Raw genomic sequence first — 18117 nt, 5'->3', positions numbered from 1 at the left:
GCTGCTTATATTTTCACCCCATTACCATAACTTCCAAATAACTGTCTCAAACGATAAACGGGCAATTACTTAGGGCCAGATGCATCTCAGGCTGGGTGACACCCCCCCGTACCATCCAGGGGAGTTCCTGCATACTGCTTTGCAATGGCAGTGTGGTATTTAAAGAGGAGAGCCTCAGAGGGCGATATATGGGGACATTTACCTCTTCTCAAAGCAATTCTGGATCAATTCTCAGAGCATCAAGCCTCTGACGTCCAAGAGGACTGGATTTGAAACAGGCTTAGGTTGCACCTAGGCAAGACCATTTACTGGTCTGTAACTGAGCAAGTCACTTAACCTCTCTCTAATCCCTTTATTCAAATGTTTATAATAATCCCAGTCCTACCAAGCACACAGATTTTTGTGAGGTTTAAAAGAAACAGGGATGTATGTGAGGTTTATGAACTACAGGGTGCTGTCTAGATGCTTGAGATTTTACCTTGCCCAAAGAGTTCCCTGTTCTCAGGGTCAGCGGTGTCTGGACACACTGAGCCGGGGGTGGTCAGAGCTTCTTAAAAGCTGCCTCTTGGCTCTTCTATCCATTGGCCCATCCCCACCAGGATCCCCAAGCTGGGCTGCCACACAATAGTAGTAGATTACACTAATTTGTTTTATTTTATTTGACATACTTGGAATTAAGGGTTTTGGAAAGCACTATGCAAATGTATGTAAATGACTACATTTCATGCAAAATAATGTGCAAATAATGTCCCTGTGTTGGCTTAGAAAAATCTGGTGGCCAAAGGCTGTTTATATCGCCACGAGAATCAGGAAGATTATTTTAGATTTCAGTCATCCTTCCAGATGTTCAAAAAATACGGATGTCATGGAACCTGGCGTTTCGCATGTAGCTTATCAGCTGTGCACTTGGTATTCTTTTTCAGTTTTCACTGGGCTATCTGACATCAGTTAAGCAAAGTCTTTTATTCATCAATTACCCATCAATGATGCTGTCAGCCACTTATGCATTGGAAGGGAAGGTACAAGCTCTTCCTTAAGGACTTCTCTGGCAAGGTGGCTGCCAGAGGCAGCTGCTGAAACACAGCTGGGGCATCAATCTCCAGGAAAATATTCATGGAGGGAGCCTGATACCATTTTGAACTAAGTTCAAACACCTGGTCAGGATGCTCAAGATCCTCTGTAACCAATACCCAACAGAGAGTTTTCCAGATTTTCTCCTTCCTCCTCTCATCACCTCTACTTTCCCAGGAACTCAGTATGCAGTATTGAGCTTTTTTCCAAGCCCACCTGGAAATTTCCCCCCTTCCCCTTCTCTGTGCCTCTGATGTTTCTTATCTCACAAATACCAAAGAGTATTACATCATTGTTCCTGGCTCTCCTGTTAGTAGACAGAGATGTTTAGTTGATTCAATCTTCTGAAGTCATATAAAGTTAAAGCAGGTCGGTTTTCATGATCCATCATGTAATCTAACACCCTTGTTCTACAAATTGTTAAACTGAGGCCGGGAGAAGGGAAGGGACTTGTCCAAGGTGGTAGAGCAAGAGCAAGAACCCCAAGTGTCCAGACTGAACTCCATGACTCCTTATAACAAACAGACTGTGGTTGTGGTTCACAGTCATTGGACCATGGGCCTGGGAAGAAAAAATTAAGTTGATCAGCTTCCTAGGGGTCACTGTAGTAAGTTAGGCTGTGTTCACTGTGTAGAGTCTACTCTGGGGTGGAGCTAGTTAGGGGACACCAATGTTCTAAGACAGGGTCATTTCCTCTGGGGAATTACAGTTGGACACTACCAGAATGTGCAACCAGCTTTTGGATTAATGATAATAATTGTTAAGGAGAGCACATTAAGTGCATAAGTTATCCGTGTGAGGCTATGCACAAGCACTTACATTCCTCTAGAGACTGGGCAAGAGGCTGTACCCTAAAATCACCTGGGGAGATCTGAAACAGACCATGCATGGGCTCCATCCTGACCAATTCCATGGGGTGAGGCCCAGGCACCAACTCTTTCATACACCCTGGTGGAGCCAGGCTGCACAGAGGTGAGCCGGGCCTCTCTGGCTGTGCCTGAGACCCTCTGTGGCCAATGACTGCCACCAAGATGTCCCCTGTTTGGTTCATTCTCCATCTCGATAGCAGAGCTGTGGTGCTGAGGCCCCGTCCAGCTACCTCCTGCCTCCTGCCCTGGGCTGAAAGAGCAGGAGAGGCACAGAGCGTCGCTGAACCCTGGCTAGGGCAGCTCTCTGACTTCCTCAAGGTTACGTGTTGCTGTTCACCAGTCTTGCCCTGAGGAGTTCTTGCAGAAATCTCCCTGGCAGGTAGAGCAGCACCGGCGCAGGACACATTCATGGGAAGCCAGCACGGCCTCTGGGTAGGACAGGGACAGAGTGCCCACACAGCAGGTCGACTGACATGCCGGGAAAATGATTCTGAGCAGCACAGGAAGCAGTGACCAGGGGTGGGGCAGATGGATCTTACATATTTATTATAATGCAGTCCAAGATGGCTGCCCCAAATGAACAAAATATAATAGCATTCATTGGTCCTATCTTGCTGAGCACACATAAAAGAAAAGAAAATGGAGTCAGGATCCATTCTGCTCTCTGCAGCCTGTTTTTATTAGAGGCTGACACAACTCAGCAGCACCTTGGGTGCTAAAGAGTGGCTGAGGAAGGGGTGGAGGGATTTCACCCTGAACCCAGATGGCCACTTGCGATCTCAGGGTCAGCACACAGGCGCGCTGGGTAAGCTTCTGGCTTTGTATTCTGACCAGAAATGCACCCGCACATCTTGTTTTGGGGTGGGCGGCTTTCTAGAACTCTCAACTTTCCTGTCTCTTTGCTACCTGAGTTTTTGTGAATTATTGAGCAAAAGTTTATTGCTTAATGGTGGGGTGGGAAACAAAGTGATGCTGCTTTGGATTCAATTTCACAATTGGTGAAGTAAAAGGGTGAACAAAAAGTGATGAAGAGTGGAAGCTATCTTTTTAAATGACAAAGGAGAGTAACATTTTTCTTCGTTTCTTGCATTATTGTTTTCTTTATAAATTTAAGGCCAGATGCAGCAATTTATGGTTTATTATTCTTTCTTGTGGCGCTTGCTAAAAAATTTCAAAGCTATACCATACAAACTTTTTTTTTCCTTTTGTACTTCCCTGCTAGCAGGCACAGTTTGAATCAAATCTCTAACAAAGAGAGAAGGCTCAGAGCCTGCTTGTTTGCCGAAACTGCTGGAAACCTTTTTGATTTTTCCAGGAAGCCACAGAGGGTGCAGGGACTCTTGTAGATCGTAGACTTAATACATGCAGTAATTTAGGAGGGAGGCTGGCTTGGTTTTACCAGTAATGTGAGTTCATTTGCAATTCTCTTCTTAACAGACTTGAAAATGAGTGTTGGAATCCAGAAAAGGGTGTGTGAACATCGCAGGTGTGTTAAGCCAGCGGGTGTGTGGTGTGTGTTCTCTGTCTACACTCTGGGGAAGGGATGGCTGGCCATGCATCATTTTTTACAGCTGCATTTGCACAGGTGGGGGAAATAACAGTGTCATCTTGGAACAGCAGACACAATGATATACGTGTTTGGGGGCACCAATAGAGCACCGTGAATCATGCAACATACAAGTCAGCCCCACTATAAGTCAATCCATAGTTCCCACCAAAAGCTCCTTAGGTAAGTGGAGAGGCTGCCTTTGGATTACTCTGGACGATGAAAAATATCCCTATATATATTCAGACCAATGAAGCAGCCAGACAGGTGAATAAAAACAAATCCTGCAAGCAGAGAGTCTCAGGGTTGGAAGAAACCATAGAGGTGTCCATACTACCACCCCTCCAAATGCCCATGCTTCAATCCTCTTTGGAGTACCTTTCATATTCTCCTCTAGTTTTTGGTTTAAATCCCATCCACAATGGGGTTCTCACTGCCTCTCTCAAGGCAGTTAGCTGATCTCAATTTTTTAATGACCAGATTGTTAAAACAAAAACAAGCCCACCTAGCCTTTGTTGTCAAATCCTAACAGCCACTGCTTGAGCCTAGTTTTCTATCCACTGCTGCATAGGGGAAGAAAACAATTCTCTTTGCAGGACAATCTTCTAATAGTGTAGAAAACAGTCATGCCCTGCCATGCCACGTTCAGTCATTAGCTGAATGTGTATTAAGCACCTTCTATATGTCAGAAACCAGGGACACGCAGTGTGACGTGGACAAGAGCTGGGATGTGCTCCTACAGTATAGTCAAAACTGAGACATCTAACAACTAATTTGAATTCCTTGTAGCGAGTAAAGGCTTATAGGAGGTCCTGTTGGGGTCTAAAGGAAAGCATCTGTGTTGCCTAGTGGGGGGACAGGTGGATGAGGGGAAGCAGAGGATGCATCTAGGGTCACTGCTCTTGGACCTTGGGGGCTGTGTATTTATTTCCTACTTTTTCTTCAAGCTGCTTGGCAAATTTATCATTATGAGATCTGCAGTGTGTTAGGGTCTCCACTAATGCAGGCTCTGCTGGATACAACTTCCACATATAGCTCAGCCCTACCTTGCTTCACCTGGAGGAGGGAAGCCATTGGGAGGGACAAATGCCCCGAAGGGCCTATCTCTGGGAGCAGAGGGCTCAGGAATGTCACTTCCCTCTTTGCTCACTTCCCAGACAGTAAGAACTGTCTAGGGAGAGGCCTCAACCTCAGTCTGTTAGGTGGAGGCATGGGTTGCCAAAGGAAATCTTTTTTTTTTTTTTTTTGAAGTCTTATTTATGTATTTGAAAGTCACAGTGAAAGAATGGGAGACAGAGATAGAGAGAGAGAGAGAGAGAGAGAGAGAGAGAGAGAGAGATGAATATCTTTCAACCACTGGTTTTCTCCCCAAATGCTTGCAACAGCTGAGGCTGGGCTAAGCCGAATCCGGGAGCCAGGAACTCTATTCAGTTCTCCTACATGGGTGGCAGGCATCCAAGTACTTGGGCCAACATCTGATGCCTCCCAGACACATTAGCAGGGAGCAGTATAGGAAGCAAAGGCAGGACTCCAACCCAAGCACTGCAATATGAGATACGGGTGTGTCAAGCAGTGGCCTAAGCAGTGGCCTAACCAGCGGCACCAGGACACCCTCCGGTAAAGGGAATCTTGAGGCTCCTTCCTCAAGTGTTTGCTGCAATGTGATACACTTAGGAGAAAGGGGTTGTGAAAGGTGTGGAGGTGGAGGAAAAGTTTGTAATTATTGCTGTCTAGACTCCCCAGGCACCTCTGAATTGGGAACGCTGGTACTGAGATTGAGCTAATGGAACTGCTGCCTGTTAGTACCAATTAGTGCTGGGCATACAGCAATGGAGAAGTAGGAACAGAGGGCCAGAGTGGATACCAGCAAGGAAAACCCAAGGGCAAAGGAGGAAGTGCTGGCAAGTCCTGTTTCTTCCTCAGCGACAGGGTTGAAGACAACACCTGCGGGATGCTGGGTTCTGAGACTGAGTTCCATAGCCATCAGATATTTCCCGTGTACCCATGAGGATGCACTTAGCATTCGTGAGATCTGGCAGTCTCATCCGCTGAAATGGCTTGGGAGACAACTCCAATTCAGAGGGCCATCAGGACACTTGGGGTCGCAGTTGAGCAGAGCTCTGAGGGTCATACCAGTGTTAACTGGGGTGTTTCCAGGGCACCTGGTAGAGCCCTGTGAGGACTGTGGCAGGGACTCCAGCCAGGGTCTTGTCCTTAGAGACAATTTTCAATTATTCAGGGTAGACAGGGCAAAGCAAAACCAAATTCTCCCAAGTGAATGCAGGGTAGATACTGTTGGTGTGGTGTGTGCATTTTGCTCACTACATGGATCAGTGGATGAAGGGTAGGCAGATTAAGCTCTGAAAAAAAGAGAAAAGGAAGGAATAATTCTTAAAGCCTACTTTAAGTGGATAAAGTAAGAAATCGTAGAAGGAAATATGTTACAGTTCTTATAATCCTACTAATTCACACAGATGAGAGAACTAAGCAAAATGGGAAAGGAACTTTTTAAAAAACTTATATTTACAGGGATAAAACTAAATAATGAGAAGGGACTCTGTTACCTTGAGGAGAGAAAGCTTAAAAAGACCAAGGGCTGGCCAGTGTTTCTTATGTGTCTTTTCTCAGATCACTGACCATTCCACTCATGGTATATCCTTCTAAAAATGCAGACTTGTAGGCCTCATCCCCACAGAATTAAGTTAGAGGGGTGGAGCCCAAGACTCTGGTTTGTAGCAGGTTGCCCAAAGTGATTATGATGGGCACTAAAGTTTTTTAAGCTTTAATTGACTTGAGTGAATAAACAGAGAACATGGTTAATCAAATAGCCTAATCAAATCATGTGGTCTGATGTTTGCTTGCTATAAAGAGTAAGATATGAATTTCAAGTCTCAAGGTTTGTTTCTGAATGGCATATGTCAAGCAGCCTGCCTTATGCACTGAGGAATGCTTTTAGGTTTCAGAAAAATCTACTCAAGGACAGGAATGACCTCACATCTGTGTTACTGCAAATACTTTCCAAACTTCTCCCTGCAGGGTGTCTCCCCCAAGCACCGTCCACCTGTGCCCCCCAAGGGGACTGACCCATCTTTCAGAAGCACACTTCTGATGAACATTACTCCTTTGGTAAAAACCATTGAAAGTCCCCCTTCTGCCTATGGGATGAAAAGAATTCTCTTCAGTTTGGCTCCATGACCCACACGCTGTATTACCTACCTCCCTGCTCATTGGCCTCTCCCATTCTCCACGCACACCCAGGCTCCAGTCAATCTGGACAACTTGCTGTCCTCTCTTGAACTTGCTGTCTCCAAAACTTCAGCAGACGTTCACAGGCATGACTTTCTCATCTCAGCCTGAAAGACTCTCGACATCTTTCTAGACTTGGATGTGCCAATTCTCCACGGCGCCTCTTTTGACCATCAATTGTCAGTACTTCATTCAATTCCTATAGCTTGTGTGTGTGTGTGTGTGTGTGTACCATGCCTATGGCTCTTAATACATGCTGCATGGTGTTGTATTTGCATACTTATCTAGAAACCTTGACGTTATGGAGAACAAGGGCTATGCTCACTCAGACATGTATTTCCCACAGAAACTCACATAATGAATGGCCTGCAGGAGACATACATAACAGAGCTGTGTCCATAGAACTTTCCGCTGTGCTGGAGATGTTTTACATTTTTGTCGTCCCGCGGTGTAGCCACTGGCCACAGAGTGACTACTGGTTGCATAAAAATGTGGCTAGTGTGACAAAAGAATTGATCTTTAGTGTTAATTAATTAACTTTAGTTAATTAAAATTTATGTTTAAGTAGCATATGTGGCTAATGACCATCCTATTTGCCATTACAGGCAAAGGACATATTTAACAAAAGAAGCTGAACTTCCCTTAGAAAACTTCTCGACTCGACTCTGGCTGATCTGGTTCTCCCCACTCACTGCTGCACCCTCACCTCCTATCACTCGGCTCCTTATTCATCTCACTCCTTCCTGGCCCATTTCCTCTCCTCAAACAGGCCTGACTCATTCTGGCGCCAAGGCTTCTGTTCTTGCCATGTGCTTTGCCTGGAGAGCTCTCCTCTCAGATCTCACTAGGTGGCTTTTTCTGTCATTACAGTCTCAGCTTGCATGTCACTTCCTTAAAGAGGAATTCCCCGAGGTGCCATTGAAAGCGGATATCTCTCAGTCCCTCACTCCACTCCGCCATCTTGCACTGTTTTGACAATACTTTCACCATCTAAAACCATCTCATTAATTTCACGACTCTGTCACTGTCTAACTCCTTCTAATAAAAGGTAAGCTTCTTGAGTCAGAAGAGCTCAAGAAAACAATGCCTAATGAAAGCAGCGGGTGAAAGCACAGTGAGAAACAGGATATTCCCTGAGTCTCAAAGTCTCTCCTCACTGATACTAATCAATTCTAACAGGGAAATAACTTCTGTATACAGAAGTCAGAATCATCAGACCCCTATCTCATCAAATGTTAATTTCATCTAGAATCATTAATGTCACCAGGAATAAGACATTTTGACATCAGGTAGCCCCCTGAGATGATATGCTGCTTTTGTGATTATATGGAGAATCTAAGCAGGAGAAAATTGTTGGACAATCTCAAATGAGGTGATAATTCTACAAAATACCTGGCAGGTCTCTTCAAAAATGTCAAAGACATGAAAGACGCATGGATTCCAGAATTGTCCTAGATGGGAGGAGACTAAGAGGAGACATGATCACTACACGGGATAACAGAACCTGAACTGGCTCCAGAACCAGAAAAAGGAGTAGGGGAATCGGCAAAATTTTAATAAGATCTGTAGGATAGCTAAGAAGAAATGAATCAATGTTATTTTCCTCTTTTCAGTAATTATGCCATGGTTAGTTAGGATTTTGGCATAAGGGGAAGTCATGTGATGAGTTTATAGACACTTTCTCCACTATTTTTGTAACTTTCCTTATTAAAGTCAACATTTGTCTTAAAATAAAAGATTTTCTTTAAATGTAAGTTTCTTGTGAGCAGGAAAAGTAGTTATAAATAAATATTTGTGAATTGAAGGCAGGCTGAGAAGAGAGGTTGGAAAAGAGGGCGAGTAACTGATAATGGTGAAAAGGTACGGAAGGAGGGAAATAAGAAAGTGTGGGAAGGACAGTGGGACTCCGGGAGACTTGAGTGTCCCCTGAAGACGTACAACATAGTAGGTTCTTTAAAGAAAAGGCCCACCCAGAGTATCCAGAGCATGGCATGGACACTCAAAGGCATGGGGATCTCACCAAAGCAAGGACTGGGGTTATTTAGTTTTGTGTCCCCAGAACCTAGCACCAATGATAAATTCTAGGTGATTTATTGAGTTCCATTTAATTGCACTGCTGCAGTTAATAACTTCAATTAAATACAGTGGTTGGATTAACACATGCCATGGCATCCTAAGAGAATTCTCTGGCTTTCAGTGGGCAGGCTGATAAGGTTGGGGGTTGAATGGAGTTGGATGGAACTAGCATAATGGAAGACCTAGGTCCTGGGAGCTTGCATAAGTAAGTCTCTATAGACTGCAAGAAATTGGAGCAAGATTAATGCAGTGAAACAGAGCCCACCCTGGGACGGCCTTCAGTACCATACTTGTTTTCTACTGCAGGATACAAACGATTACATGTTGAGCTGTCCTCTCATCTAAGAACACAAAAAGGACTCAAAGCCTGGGTGTCTTTCTTTTTCCTTTTGGTGTATTTCTAGTAGAAAGAAGGATATTTCATTGATGAACATTATTTGAGTCTCCTGTATCCACCACCAGTCATACACCTAGAATATAGTTATATAGTTATAGTAGTATATAGTTACATATTCCCTTAGTTGTACACAATCAAAACTCCCACAAGGTTAGGTTGATATATGTTTCCCAGTTGAGAAAATAGACTCAGAAAGGTGATGTCACTGACCCTAATCTGAACAACAGGAGTCATGAAGCCAGAAACTCAAACCGAGCTCTGTCTCATTCTCGCTTCTGCAAAGAGTCCTGGACATCATTTCACCCGACTCCTCATTTCTTTGCCCCATCTTTCACATTGCTAATAATAAATGAGGTAGACTAGACTTTAAGAGGATGTGTCCCTGGCCATGGCCTCTTGTCACAAGAAGCTCAGACAGGAGACTGATAAGAGAAGAGTACAGAAGGCCCAGAGGTACTGCCAGAAGACGAGGGGGTTTCTTGCCTCACATTATTTTAGCTGTGGGATCAGTCAAGGCATTTGCCCTTTGGAGCCTTAGCTGTGCCATCTGGAAGATAACACAGAGATGGAAGCCCTCTCCTACCCCAGGAGAGGGGTAAGCTAGGGCCGGAAGCCTCGCTCCAGTTTCGAGACTCCTGCTATACTGTATACCACAGATCAATGGGTAGATATTTAATTGGCTAAAACACTGGGCTGTACTAATCACATCGATTTCACAATCTTTTCTTTTTCCTCTCCCTTCTCTCTCACTGCTTCTATTTCTGTCTCCTTTTGCCTGTGTGTTTCTCTCTCACTCTCAGTTTTCAAATAAGAACTGTTTTGTTAGCTCTACAATCAAACTGATCTAATTGGCTGCAGCAGGGAACAGGCACAATGTCCCCGGGGGGAAACCTTGGTCTGGCTGCAAGAAAGAAAAGGTCAAAACCCACTTGCCTGACGGAGAGAAGTCGGAGAAAGGGGAATTCAAAAGGCTCTGTAGAATGTGAAGTTCTGAGCTGTGCCCTTGACCGAGCAATTATGTTGTAGAGACAGCCTATGCATCCTTGGGTGGCTCTTGGAAGCGAGAGCAGACTCGGCCTTCTGGAACTGCCTCTCTCCTCTGTGGTTTTCCCACACATTCCCATCACGGTCATGCAAGCAAAATGTTTGAGGCACAACAGCTGTAGAGTAGAATAGAGCCTACTCTGATTAACCAACAGCTTCATGTTGCACAAGTTGCTTATCATTTTTGAATCTCAGCTTTGTCACCTGCACGATGAGAACACTGCTTTCTACCCATTAGCATGGCTGTTACCAAACACTGAGAAAATAACCCGTGTTGGTGAGGTTGTGGAGACTTCGCTGCTGGGCAGTGATACAGCGGCTATGGAAAACAGGCTGACAGTTCCTTAAAAGATAGAATTACGACACGATCCAGGAATTCCATTCCCAGGTTGATTCCCAGAATTGAAAATGGAGACTCAAACAGATACCTGTACATCCATGTTCCTAGCAGCATTATTAACAGAAGCCAAAAGGTACAAATCTAAGTGTCCATTAACAAATGAATAATTAAATGAAATGTGGTACATACAAGGTACTTCAAAAAATTCATGGAAAATGGAATTAAAAGATGTTTATTTTGGTGCAGTTTTTTTTCACAGTACACATTTTCCAAGAACATTTTGAAGACCCTTTATACATATAATGGAAATTATTTAGCCTTAAAAAGGAAGGGGATTCAGATACATGTTACAGCATGGATGAACACTGAAGACTTTTATACTGAGTAGAATAAAACAGGTACAAAAGACAAATATTACATGATTCCATTTCTATGAGGTATTGGGAGTAGTGAAATTCACAGAAAACAGAAAGAATAATAGCAGTTGGCAGGCACTGGAGGGAGGTGGAATTAGAAGTTACTGTTCACCCAGTAGAGATGGATGGCAGTGGTGGCTGCACACCACCACAGATGCCCTTCATGTCACTGAAGTGTACTGCACTTAACATGGTAAATTTTATACAATGTATATTTTGCCACAATAAGTGGGAGTATTACCACTTGACTTGTGGGATTATTTTGAGGATGAAATGAGATATAAAATGGAAAACCTGTAGGATCATGTCCATCACACAGTAGATGTTGAAACATATCCATTTCCTTCTCTCTACAGAACACCCAGTTACCCAGAGTCCCTCCTTGCCTTCTCAGTCAAGAGCAAGTAAGTGAAAAGCAGCCACACACCTGAAAATGGTGCAGAATAACTTTTCTACACAAAGATGGCCACACGCAAAGAAGGAAGAAATGAATTAGGGGTCAGCCTGGAGATCCTGCTTCCTTCCAATACACTGTATTGGTCAGCTTTTTGTTTCTGTAGTGAAATGTCTGAGGTAGGCTAACTTTTAAAGACAAGAGGTTTAGTTTGGGTTATGTTTCTGGAGGCCCAAGGTCTAGGGATGCATCTGGCACTAGCCTTCTTGCTGCCACAGCCCTGGGGCACATACTGCATCACATGGCAAGAGACAGCGAGTGTCTGTGCATTTGGTCTCTGTCCTTTAATGTTCAATCATGGGGACTCCACTCTAATTACCCAGTCTAATTTAATATAATCCCTTTCTGAAGTTCTCACCTCTAAGCACCAGGGTCAGATTAAATTTATACCCTCTTAACAAAATTAACATAAGGCTTTGAGGATTGAAGATGGTGTTGTGGTTCAGTAGGTTAAACTGCTGCTTGGGGTACCAGCATCCGATGTCAGAGTGCCTGGAATGGAATCCCTATTTCTGCTTATGATCCAGGTTTTTGCTAATGCACACTCTGGGAGGCAGCAAGTGATAGTTCAAGCACTTGGGCTCCTGCCACTCACAGGGGAGCCCTGGATGGAGTTCCTGGCTCCTGACTTTGGCCTGGTGCAGCCCTGGCTTCTGGGGGCTTTTGGGGACTGAAGATTTTTCCTCTCTCTTCCCTCCCCGCCCCATCACTACACCTTCCAAGTACAAACAAATAAGTAAAACCTCAGACTTTCAGGATTAAATATCTGCATGAGTTCTAGGAGGACAAATCATATTCAAATCATAACAAGACCTTAACAAACAGTCAACTGGAAGTAAATTGAAAGCAAAAGGCTCATCTTAGGGACCACCACAAATTTCTGTTGAATTCAAAGCAAGAGAGGAAGGGCATTTCTGGGGCTGAAGGGTGAAGGCAAGTGTCTTTCTTTACTATCCACCCTACTAGGCCAACAAGCAATTCAACACCAGTTTACGTTTGGGAGCTGGACTCTACCTACCTGGCCAAATGGTATTTCTGGACAGGGAATCACTGCATCCGGCCACCGAGGCTCAGAAACAGAGTGAAGATGTAAACCAGGGGGCATGTTCCTGAGGTGGGGTTGGGGATGGCTTCTGTCATTGGCACAAATCGGCTTCTGAGAAGAAGCGTTTGTCTAAGACTTTTCCTAAACTCAATGCTTGGTGCCCCTGTGGCCTCTGTGTGCACAGGTTGCAGCCTGGAGGCCACAGAAAGAACTCTCCCAGAATGAGCCTTTGCCAGGCCCTGAGCCCTCCTGCACACCTGACTAGACAGAGCTGGGACTCTATGCTCTTCCTGACTGTGTTCCTCCTTCTCAGATGGCGCCTTCCAGCACTACAAATAAGATCAGGCTGCTGGAACTCCAATCATTTCTTCAAACCTATCACATCTAGGTATAGAGAAAAATAACAGTAAAGATAAATGTGGTTCATGAAGGGCCTCCTCTGCAGTCAATACTCACTAAGTACTTTATATGCAGTATTTAATTCAATTTCTATAATAAGCCTTTGACGTTGGTATTATTATTCCTATCTCATGGAAAAGGAAACTAAAGTCTACAGAGGTTAGGCAGCTTGTCCAAAGTCATGTACTTTCCCCAGGCATAACCACAACTTTTAGCATCTTGAAAGTGCTATCAACACTTTAGAAAGTTACAGAAAGTATCACCAAATGCCTTGCCTGAGCCTAGTGAGTGTGCTTAGCTCGCAGGGAATAAAACTCAAAGATAAGCAGAGATATACCATCTTTTTTTTTAAAAAAAAGATCTATTTATTTATTTCAGAGGCAGGGTTATGGGGGTTGGGGAGAGACAAAACCTTCCATCTGCTGCTTCATTCAAATCACTGCAACAGCTAGAGCTGGGACAGAAGCCAGGAGCTTCTTCTGGGTCTCCGAAATGGGTGCAAGGGCCCCAGTGCTTGGGCTATGTACTCCACTGCTTTCCCAGGCCATTAGCAGGGAGCTAGATGGGAAGTAGATCAGCCAGGACTGGAACTGGCATCCACATGGGATGCTGGTGCCGCTGGCGGTGGTTCTACCTGCTATAGCACAACGCTGGGCCCACAATCTACTTTTTACTCAGAAACATGTTGACAATGTGGCTCCCACAATGGATGTATAATGCTTATAAACATACACAAACACGTACACACACTCACAAATTAAGAGCCTGTGTGTAAATTTTGCATTTGACGATCATTTTAGGTTCCATGATAAAACTTAGGAAGCATGGCCTGGATCATCTATAACTTGATGAATTTCTTCTAATATCAACCGGGAAGACATCTGCTTCATCAACCCAGCTGCTTAGCCTCACACATGTTATGTTGTTACATTACACAGAACTTTTAAACATTCTGTTAATTATCATCTGCCCTTCCTGACCTCTGGGGTAAGGAGATGCCACCAATCACAATAATCATTACATCTTCAATCTGTGGTCTTTCTTCTGAAAGGCCCTTTAGAGGTACAGCATCAATCTTGAAAATGCCTTCAAAAACACACTTGAGGCTTGAGATTTCCTACTGACCTACAGAATGCATTGGAAAGTTCCTGCTGCTCCCTGGGGATTGCATTAGGAGCCTTCAGTGAAGTCTACCGCAAGCCGACCTGGGTGTCAGGGGCTTCATTTCACAGACAGTAACTGAACAACTGAACCAGGGCTGAAGCATCCATTAAGGTCCAGGGCTCCTGGTGCTGGAGAAATTGTCAATAATCATAAAAGTTGCCAACATTACTGAGTGCTTACAGTGGGTGTGGGGCTGTGCCACACAGAAGGGACTCTACACACTCCCGTCCTGATTGCTGTTCCCCTCTTTTGTGCTCCAAAACACCCACCATAGGCACATCCCGGCTCTCCCTCAGTGGGTTGTGTCCAGTCATGCAGAGTCAAGGTTTCCATTTTAACGGGCATAAAGATCCCTGGGGCAAAGTTCCCAAATGTTAAGTTCTTGAAACTCACCCAGAGATTCCACTGCAATAGTCTCAGTGTATATTTCACATGATCAGTCTTTCTGATGCTTTCTAATCTAGGCTTAGTGGGGTTGTAATTTGATAATCATTGATGTAAGCCACTCCAAGCCATTCCTATTCTTGGTTTGAATTTTCCCTTTCGTTCCTCCTGAACGAAAGTTAACACAGAGAAAAATCTTATTTCTGTGGCACGTATCCATCTTGAAAATCACATTCACAAACACTCTCATCTGAAGCACAGAGCAGCCTTCCAAACCTCACAGGCAGGTGTGAGGCCTCACAGGGCAGGATTGGTGGACATTCCTCGTCTGGTCCTGTCTTCTGACAATGGGACTCTCATGTGCTCAGGGTGGGGTTGAGACTCCTGGAAGCTTGCAAACATGAAAGCTCTTATCCCATCCTCAGGGGAAAATCTTTGATTGGTCCAAACTCATTACTTCTGGCAATTGACTGGCTAAGGATGAGCCCATTCTAGCTACAGAGATATGAAAAGACATGTGTTAGGGTAGAATTTCCCTTGCTGAATTAAAAATAAAACTTCTGCAGGTAGATGCTTTTGATTCTTCTTTCTTTCTGAGACTTATAAACGAGTAGTTATTTTGTGACTTTGAAGCAACAAGCATAAGGATGAAAGCCAAAATGCTAAATATGGTGGGACAGAAAGATAAAAAGAGCTGAGGTTCCTAATAATATCATTGAACATTTGAACAACAACAACAAAAACCCCTCAGCAACTGCATAAACGTGTACTTAGTTTTAAGGAGGAAAAATAAATCTCTCTTTTTTTTAGGTCACTATAAATTAGGTTTTCTCTGTTACTTTCAATGAAAAGAATTCTTAATTGAAATAGGGGTAATATGATATTAAAATATTTTTTTACACTGAGTTTGCTGTCAATTCCTATGCAAAGAGCTTTGTGCATTTCACACACGTACAGGTAAAGAACACAGCAGGAGGCAGAATGTGCATGAGCAGTTGGGAACCACCAGATGTGTCACCTTTTATTTACCATCTTCTGCATCAGTTTTTACCAGTTACTTTTATATTTGTATATTATTCATAGGGAAGAAAAGAAGGAAAACCCTAAGACTTGTCTAACTTAGTGGCTAATGTTTGTACACTGGGCTTAGGATAGATAGCTAGGTCTTCTTGAACTGTGTTATCTAACTTGTATATAAAAATTGTAATTACAAGTCTGGATTCACCTGTTCTGTTGAAAACACTGGGTAACTGCAAACTCTGGAAACGTGACTGGTGTATGTGTTCAGGCTGTGGAAGTGAGAGAGCTCTTGCAAGTGCTAAAACTGAAGACCTGTAGTTTTTGGCTCAAATTCAGATAAGCACTGTTTGTATGCCAGGAGATGTGAGATGTAAAGGTAGTGGGTCATTTTTCATCCTTGTAGTTATAAAATAAAAATTCTGTAGAACAGAAATAGCTTGTACTACTAGATTAACAAAACTTATCCTAAAGTATCATGTTTTGGATATATATATATATATGTATGTATAGACTTAAGCTTGTTGCTGTTACTCCATCTGGATTTGAAAAGTGTGAGCATACACACACATACCTGCACATATAAAACACACACATAAAACACACACACACACACTCACGCATACACATGCAAATAGCCTAAAGCAGACATCTGTGTAATTACAGTTGCAAAATGAAAACCTTCTGGAAAAAACATTGTATCATAGTTCATTCATTTGCAGTGGGTCTTTGTTCCGTTTTACTGTGATAACTTTAGGAACGAGTGTCACCTTTGAAATTAGATTGGCTAAGTTGGGGCTTTGCTGCTTGAACTCTGCACTGGGTCCTCAAATAAACTGATGTGAAAGTAGTTTTTACCCCCCTGTGTGAAGAAGCAGCCACACCCCTATGGAATAGGAGGGAAAATCTAGAACTATTTCAAGCTTTATTTTTTTTTGTATATGAAAGTAAAATGATGATAATAAAAAGAATATTTGTTTTGTAGAAAACAGCCTCTAGAACATCAAGTACTTGCTCAAAATCTTGCAGCAAGTACACAACGGGTCCTGGATTTGAACTCTGATTGACTCTGAATCCTAGCCCATCCACTCTGGAGCCTGTCTTTATAAGAAAGGGCTTTAATGGCCACACTGAATACAAGTAGAAACAACCCAGGAGTGGGGAGTCTGGACTCCTGATCTCACTTCCACCTAAGGCACTCTTGTTCATTTGTTTTCTAAATTGGGCTTTCATGTATGATATAATTTATTTTTTTTAAAGATTTATTTATTTGAAAGTCAGAGTTACACAGAGAGAGGAGAGGCAGAGAGAGAGAGAGAGAGAGAGAGAGAATCTTCCATCTGCTGATTCACTCTTCAATTGGCCGAAACGGCCGGAGCTGCGCCCATCTGAAGCCAGGAGACTCCTCCAGGTCTCCCACGTGGGTGCAGGGGCCCAAGGACTTGGGCCATCCTCTACTGCCTTCCCAAGCCACAGCAGAGAGCTGGATTGGAAGTGGAGCAGCTGGATCCCAAACCAGCGCCCATATGGGATGCCGGTGCCTCAGGCCAGGGCATTAACCCGCTGTGCCACAGTGCCGGCTCATTATGATATAATTTAAAGTCAAGGTTTTGATATTTAAAAAATAGTTTGAGGGGCCAGTGTTGTGGCACAGAGGGGTAAGCCACTACCTGCAATGTTGACATCCCTTACAAGTGCCCGTTCTAGTCCTGGCTGTTTAGCTTCCCATTCAACTTTCGGATAATATGTCTGAGGAAGCAGCAGAAGGTGGCTCAAGTGCTTAGGCTTCTGACGCACATGTGGGAGACACCAATGGAGTTCCAGGCTCCTGGCTTTAGCCTGGCCAAGACCCAGCCATTGTCGTCATTTGAGGAGTAAGCCAGCAGATGGAACTTTTCTCTGTCTCTCTCTCTCCATTTCTCTCCCTCTCCTTTCAAAAAAAAAAAAAAATTAAAAACCCACGTACTTAAGTTTGAAAAATAGTAGCATTATGTCATAGCATACATTCCACATATATGTAAAGCACTGTAGGTACTAAGAATGCAATACTTGGCTATTGTTCTTGGTGCACTTTTTTTTTAATCCAGTTAAGGAGATAAGGCATATACATCTACCATGCTGAAGAGAAATTCAAGAGTTAACTCCTTTTTAAAGCAATGGCTACTTTTTGCTACAATATGTCACTGAAACAGTGTTACAAAGCAAATCATTATAAAATGATTCCTATCTCTCCCATAGGAATCATGTCATAAAAAGGACTGTACTCCTAGCCAAAGACTTAGGAGCAAATTAATTATAAATATAGCCAGAAACAAGGCACAAGAGCAAAATGCAACATCATTTGAAATAATAAAATGATAATCCAAGTCCTATAAAAGAGGAATAAATATATTGAACATATTATAGCACATTTGGGCTTATTATATAATCAAAGTAGTCATATAACATGTAAACATAAAATCTACGCCATAAATTTGGACTAGACTTACATGCTAAGAACAATAAGCCAAAAACATGTAATGAATGATAATTTGATTTGCTTCTTTTAGACATTAGATGGATTTTTACAGGACAGTATAGGTACCTGCTTCTCTTGTATGTGTTAAATATCTAAGGAAATTAATACTTATGTACTCACTTTCTTTGGAC

The 18117-nt window shown here is 43.3% G+C and overlaps 1 protein-coding gene across 1 annotated transcript in view; it reads right to left on the bottom strand.

The window, feature by feature from the left end:
• The window catches only part of ALK (ALK receptor tyrosine kinase), a 775334-nt gene that overhangs the window by 248956 nt on the left and 508261 nt on the right, over positions 1-18117 (bottom strand). The gene's annotated exons all lie outside the window — the stretch shown is intronic.

Source organism: Oryctolagus cuniculus, chromosome 2, assembly GCF_964237555.1.
Source record: "Oryctolagus cuniculus chromosome 2, mOryCun1.1, whole genome shotgun sequence".
Lineage (NCBI taxonomy): Eukaryota > Metazoa > Chordata > Mammalia > Lagomorpha > Leporidae > Oryctolagus > Oryctolagus cuniculus.
The sequence above is the reverse complement of the archived record's forward strand: the minus strand, read 5'-3'. Positions and strand labels throughout refer to the sequence as shown.